This window comes from Impatiens glandulifera, chromosome 6, assembly GCF_907164915.1.
Source record: "Impatiens glandulifera chromosome 6, dImpGla2.1, whole genome shotgun sequence".
Classification (NCBI taxonomy): Eukaryota; Viridiplantae; Streptophyta; class Magnoliopsida; order Ericales; family Balsaminaceae; genus Impatiens; species Impatiens glandulifera.
Genome location: NC_061867.1, coordinates 16,069,847 through 16,076,833, shown reverse-complemented (window position 1 = coordinate 16,076,833; position 6,987 = coordinate 16,069,847). Strand labels below are relative to the sequence as shown.

General features: G+C 34.7%; 7 non-coding genes across 7 annotated transcripts; 4 read left to right on the top strand and 3 right to left on the bottom strand.

The window, feature by feature from the left end:
• The first annotated feature begins 1,410 nt into the window (after positions 1-1,410).
• LOC124944231 lies at positions 1,411-1,513 on the top strand. The gene has a single exon (XR_007099872.1). It is a non-coding gene; the product is annotated as a U6 spliceosomal RNA (small nuclear RNA).
• A 468-nt stretch (positions 1,514-1,981) lies between these two features.
• Positions 1,982-2,096, bottom strand: LOC124944219. The gene has a single exon (XR_007099862.1). It is a non-coding gene; the product is annotated as a U5 spliceosomal RNA (small nuclear RNA).
• A 690-nt stretch (positions 2,097-2,786) lies between these two features.
• LOC124944230 lies at positions 2,787-2,889 on the top strand. The gene has a single exon (XR_007099871.1). It is a non-coding gene; the product is annotated as a U6 spliceosomal RNA (small nuclear RNA).
• A 466-nt stretch (positions 2,890-3,355) lies between these two features.
• Positions 3,356-3,470, bottom strand: LOC124944222. Its single transcript, XR_007099863.1, has one exon. It is a non-coding gene; the product is annotated as a U5 spliceosomal RNA (small nuclear RNA).
• A 690-nt stretch (positions 3,471-4,160) lies between these two features.
• On the top strand, positions 4,161-4,263 carry LOC124944229. The gene has a single exon (XR_007099870.1). It is a non-coding gene; the product is annotated as a U6 spliceosomal RNA (small nuclear RNA).
• A 468-nt stretch (positions 4,264-4,731) lies between these two features.
• On the bottom strand, positions 4,732-4,846 carry LOC124944223. Its single transcript, XR_007099864.1, has one exon. It is a non-coding gene; the product is annotated as a U5 spliceosomal RNA (small nuclear RNA).
• Positions 4,847-5,532: 686 nt separating this feature from the next.
• On the top strand, positions 5,533-5,632 carry LOC124944233. The gene has a single exon (XR_007099874.1). It is a non-coding gene; the product is annotated as a U6 spliceosomal RNA (small nuclear RNA).
• Positions 5,633-6,987: the final 1,355 nt, after the last annotated feature.

Below are 6,987 nucleotides of genomic sequence, written 5' to 3'. Positions count from 1 at the left end.
CCTCTTTGGTGTTATTGTGTGCATTGAAATTCTAAGAAATATACATGTAACAAGTCAATTTATTGTTACCAAATAAGGTGTCATCCATCATATGACCAACCAAATTATCTTGAGTAAGAAAGACACCTAAAAATTTGTAAAATCTATATTTTTAAAAGATTTCTAAATTATAAGTAAATATATTGTGATGCCTTTAACCCAAAAATAGACTACAAAATACTCCTGAATAAATCATTGTTCACCACAGTCTAAGTCAAAAATACTCCTAAAAGGTTTTATATTTATTTAGCTGATTATGTTTAAAGTTTAAATTGTTGAAAATATTTAGATTTTTTGTTACTGTTTGATATTTTTTGTATTTAACCGACTTAACCTAAAAATTAAGTTTAGAAAATTTGAAATATAAATTATTCATATAATTAATAAATCTATTCGAAGAATACTACAAAAGATTAGTGTTCTAACTTTCATTATGGATCAAATAGCTAAATGATTGGTTAACATGAATGGGTTCTAATAAAAAAATGTGTTAATTTTTTTTTAGTTTATTTGATCAAATAAATAAATAAATAAATAAATATATATATATATTAAAACTTGAGACCGGAAAAAACTATTAATAAATCGAAATATTAATTAATCAATAAATTAATAATTTATTAATTAATCGATAAATTAATAGAGACATTCATGAATTTTAATAAATTAAATAAATTCCTGAATTTAATTAAATTATAAATGCATGAATTTAAATAAATTATAAATGCATAGATTTAAATAAATTAAATACTTCCTGAATATTACTAAACCTAATTCATTCATGAATTTAAACTAAATTTATGAATATAAATAATAATTAAATAAACACATTTATATACATGTACATAGTTGTAGTACGGTATACTCTGTACATAATATGTATAAGTAGAAATATAAAATTATAGCAATATCCACCAGTGTTATATACAGTAATATAATAGCGTCTCATTTCAAAGGTGTTAAAAAATCAACCATGATTGATTAGATGTGGAAGACATTATGTGAGCATGCTAGACACAATCCATCTTGCACTAAAAAACAACTACAACAGGTATTATGAAAACAATTCAGCCCGGGTAGATTTTATATCCTAACTCCTCCCTTGGACACCTTATCAATACCACATAAGGGGTACCTCCCCATTCATTTTCTCACATAACTTCAATATTCCCTCAAAACTAAACACTAAAAATCGAGGGCATACATTGAAGGAGCCTATTTCTCTATATACAAGCATTCCTTCCTTCAAAAACACTCTAGTACTCAACCGCAAGAAATATCACATGTCCACTCATTTCTATAAATTATCCCCCATTGATCCTCTAACTCAAAAATAAATTCTTCTTGAAAAGGGGAGCGAGAGAAGACTATGTCCCATCGGGGACATCCGATAAAATTGGAACGATACAGAGAAGATTAGCATGGCCTCTGCGCAAGGATGACATGCACAAATCGAGAAATGGTCCAAATTTTTTTTTACCATTTTTCTTCTCTAACGTCTACGCCGCCGACCGGGGGGAAAATAGTGTCGTTTTTTTTGTACTTTAGCAGTTTGCACGTAGTGACATTTGCAGAATTTATTTCACAAAACAACTAACTAATTTAGATGAAGAAAAATAAAAGACATGTTGTAGGTTCCATTTACTACAAACTTCATCCCTTTTTTTTATTTGCACCTCGAACTAACGGGTCGGGTCATCTCGAGTGCGAGGGTGAGAGAATATAAGGTCCCTTGTCAAACATGGAAAAATTAAGACGTGAGAATCTATTTTTGAATAGAATACACTACGATGTAAAGAATTTATCTGCGCGGTTCTTTTGAAGGAAGATAATTTTGAAGAATTAAAATTCAAAGGGAATAATTCAAATAACACATTCATCAATGGTATGAATTAAACAATCATAGATAAGAAAATGTCGAAGCTTAAACTCAATTGTAGGGTGCCTCTGATTAGAGGACCCAACAAAAATAGGCGTATGCCACGTATTGGAAAGAACACACGGTATTCTTTAGTAAAAGGCGAAAGAATAGTTCGCTTTGTGTCCAATGCGTGGCTTTGTAATATCCTATGATCACCAACTCCTCTCTTATAAAAATTTTAGAATCTCATTTTCAAATCATCTAGCAATGTGGGACGACACTTTTTGTTATTGTCATTATTGAACCAAATGTTTTCTTTTCTTGTTTATTTAAAAAACATAATAATTCATTAACATTTTCAAGAATTTGATATTTTTAAATAAATAATTTTATTGAACTCATCCTTTTTGTATGCGAATGGAAATAACGACGGGGGGAAATATCGTCGCTATTGAGTTCTCCCGCGCACGCCGCCCGTCGCTCGCCGCTCGTAGATGAGAATTAGCGACTGTAGACTACGTATACTTTTTTATTTGCTTCGGATTATTATCATTCTAGTCGGGTAGGTATTATGAAAACAATTCAGCCCGAGTAGATTTTATATCCTAGCTCCTCCCTTGGACACCTTATCAATACCACATAAGGGGTATCTCCCCATTCATTTTCTCACATAACTTCAATATTCCCTCAAAACTAAACACTAAAAATCGAGGGCATACATTGAAGGAGCCTATTTCTCTATATACAAGCATTCCTTCCTTCAAAACCACTCTAGTACTCGACCGCGAGAAATAGCACCTGTCCACTCATTTCTATAAATTATCCCACATCGATCCTCTAACTCAAAAATAAATTCTTCTTGAGAAGGGGAGCGAGAGAAGACTATGTCCCTTCGGGGACATCCGATAAAATTGGAACGATACAGAGAAGATTAGCATGGCCCTTGCGCAAGGATGACACGCACAAATCGAGAAATGGTCCAATTTTTTTTTACCATTTTTCTTCTCTAACGTCTACGCTGCCGACCAGGGGGAAAATAGTGTCGTTTTTTTGTACTTTAGCAGTTTTGACGTAGTGACATTTGCAGAAATTATTTCACAAAACAACTAACTAATTTAGATGAAGAAAAATAAAAGACATGTTGTAGGTTCCATTTACTACAAACTTCATCCCTTTTTTTTATTTGCACCTCTAACTAACGGGTCGGGTCATCTCGAGTGCGAGGGTGAGAGAATATAAGGTCCCTTGTCAATCATGGAAAAATTAAGACGTGAGAATCTATTTTTGAACAGAATACACTACGATGTAAAGAATTTATCTGCGCGGTTCTTTTGAAGGAAGGTAATTTTGAAGGATTAAAATTCAAAGGGAATAATTCAAATAACACATTCATCAATGGTATGAATTAAACACTCATAGATAAGAAAATGTCGAAGCTTAAACTCAATTGTAGGGTGCCTCCGATTAGAAGACCCAACAAAAATAGGCGTATGCCACGTATTGGAAAGAACACACGGTATTCTTTAGTAAAAGGCGAAAGAATAGTTCGCTTTGTGTCCAGTGCGTGGCTTTGTAATTTCCTATGATCACCAACTCCTCTCTTATAAAAATTTTAGAATCTCATTTTCAAATCATCTAGCAATGTGGGACGACACTTTTTGTTATTGTCATTATTGAACCAAATGTTTTCTTTTCTTGTTTATTTAAAAAACATAATAATTCATTAACATTTTCAAGAATTTGATATTTTTAAATAAATAATTTTATTGAACTCATTCTTTTTGTATGCGAATGGCAATAACGACGGGGGGAAATACCATCGCTATTGAGTTCTCCCACGCACGCCGCCCGTCGCTCGCCGCTCGTAGATGAGAATTAGCGACTGTAGACTACGTATACTTTTTTATTTGCTTCGGATTATTATCATTCTAGTCGAGTAGGTATTATGAAAACAATTCAGCCCGAGTAGATTTTATATCCTAGCTCCTCCCTTGGACACCTTATCAAAACCACATAAGGGGTATCTCCCCATTCATTTTCTCACATAACTTCAATATTCCCTCAAAACTAAACACTAAAAATCGAGGGCATACATTGAAGGAGCCTATTTCTCTATATACAAGCATTCCTTCCTTCAAAAACACTCTAGTACTCGACCGCGAGAAATAGCACCTGTCCACTCATTTCTATAAATTATCCCACATCGATCCTCTAACTCAAAAATAAATTCTTCTTGAGAAGGGGAGCGAGAGAAGACTATGTCCCTTCGGGGACATCCGATAAAATTGGAACGATACAGAGAAGATTAGCATGGCCCCTGCACAAGGATGACACGCACAAATCGAGAAATGGTCCAAATTGTTTTTTACCATTTTTCTTCTCTAACGTCTACGCTGCCGACCGGGGGGAAAATAGTGTCGTTTTTTTTGTACTTTAGCAGTTTTGACGTAGTGACATTTGCAGAAATTATTTCACAAAACAACTAACTAATTTAGATGAAGAAAAATAAAAGACATGTTGTAGGTTCCATTTACTACAAACTTCATCCCTTTTTTTTATTTGCACCTCTAACTAACGGGTCGGGTCATCTCGAGTGCGAGGGTGAGAGAATATAAGGTCCCTTGTCAATCATGGAAAAATTAAGACGTGAGAATCTATTTTTGAACAGAATACACTACGATGTAAAGAATTTATCTGCGCGGTTCTTTTGAAGGAAGATAATTTTGAAGGATTAAAATTCAAAGGGAATAATTCAAATAACACATTCATCAATGGCATGAATTAAACACTCATAGATAAGAAAATGTCGAAACTTAAACTCAATTGTAGGGTGCCTCCGATTAGAGGACCCAACAAAAATAGGCGTATGCCACGTATTGGAAAGAACACACAGTATTCTTTAGTAAAAGGCGAAAGAATAGTTCGCTTTGTGTCCAGTGCGTGGCTTTGTAATTTTCTATGATCACTATCTCCTCTCTTATAAAAATTTTAGAATCCCATTTTCAATTCATCTAGCAATGTGGGACGACACTTTTTGTTATTGTCATTATTGAACCAAATGTTTTTTTTCTTGTTTATTTAAAAAACATAATAATTCATTAACATTTTCAAGAATTTGATATTTTTAAATAAATAATTTTATTGAACTCATTCTTTTTGTATGCGAATGGCAATAACGACGGGGGGAAATATCGTCGCTATTGAGTTCTCCCGCGCACGCCGCCCATCGCTCGCCGCGCGTAGATTAGAATTAACGACTGTAGACTACGTATACTTTTTTATTTGCTTCGGATTATTATCGTTCTAGTCGGGTAGGTATTATGAAAACAATTCAGCCCGGGTAGATTTTATAACCTAGCTCCTCACTTGGACACCTTATCAATACCACATAAGGGGTACCTCCCCATTCATTTTATCACATAACTTCAATATTCCCTCAAAACTAAACACTAAAAATCGAGGGCATACATTGAAGGAGCCTATTTCTCTATATACAAGCATTCCTTCTTTCAAAAACACTCTAGTACTCGACCACAAGAAATAGCAGCTGTCCACTCATTTTTATAAATTATCCCACATAGATCCTCTAACTCAAAACTAAATTCTTCTTGAGAAGGGGAGCGAGAGAAGACTATTTATCCCACATAAATAAAATTGGAACGATACAGAGAAGATTAGCATGCCCCCTGTGCAAGGATGACATGCACAAATCGAGAAATGGTCATAATTTTTTTTTACCATTTTTCTTCTCTAACGTCTACGCCGCTGACCGGGGGGAAAATAGTGTCGTTTTTTTTTGTACTTTAGCAGTTTGCACGTAGAGACATTTGCATAATTTATTTCACAAAACAACTAACTAATTTAGATGAAGAAAAGTATAAGACATGCTGTAGGTTCCATTTACTACAAACTTCATCCCTTTTGATAGGATCGACTTTATCGATAGAGACGGAGTCTGGCTAAGGATGAAGGCTTATGAAAAACTGTTTGAAAGAAATCCTGTTAGGGATTTAATTCGCTTTCTATTCTACGCAAACTTGTGTAAACACTTGAAACGGATTCAAAGCGAAATTGTTTACTTGGGTTTGAAGTACAAGATGAAATATGAAAAGATGACAGAAATGAAGAACATAGCAGTTTGTTTATGGATGTTCGGAGAAACTCTCCTACGTCACCCCTTCTTCCAACCACCGGAAGGATTCACTATAATACACACACTTAGCTTACTATTGAACATAACACTTTCTGTTCAATTACAAGATTAAGAATATCACTCAGCTAAAGGTGTTTTGATTCTAGCTCTCTCTCTCGATTCACACATAGTACAATCAGAAAGAAGCTTCACAATATGAGTTCAGTAAGCAAGATGATTGAGTAGTTTCTCTCTCTGCAGAATCAGATTGCTTGTTCGTTATGTAAGGCTCAAGTCACTGCTTCGTCCGTTGTCCTTGAGATATGTTAAATACTGAGCAGGAGCTAATGGTCGAATCTTCAAGAATGATACGTGGCACTCTTCCATTGGAAAGCCTCCATTGTACACAACACGTTCTGAGCACAAGGATCGTGGCCGTACATCACTGGTAGTGCACCGAATATTCCATCAGGGATGTACATGCAATACAAGTAATGTGAGGAAAATTCTCTTACGTGGAATTCCTTGATTGGATGCATATAGCTGTTGTACTAATCTTCACTAGAAAGTGGAGCAGGAGTAGGGTACAGCTATAGCATGTGGGTAGGAGAAATGCTAGATTCAAGCATACTGCTTAAACTGAGCATTAGACGTATTTCAGTTAGATGGATTGTGAAAATCAGTTTAATGAAATAAGTCATCTCCTTCTAATAGAAAAACGTCTATTAGACCGCATGGTCTGATAGAATTAGACTCGCGTCTAATTACAATAACCATTAGACTGCACGTTTAACTCCACTGAGTTAGACTGCAAGTCTAATTCCGGTTCTACCTCAGACTTGTCTAAAGGAGTTAGACGCACGTCTAACTTTCACTAATTAGAGTACGCGTCTAATTATTCAGTAATCATTAGACTGCACGTCTAACTCCACTGAGTTAGACTGCACGTCTAATT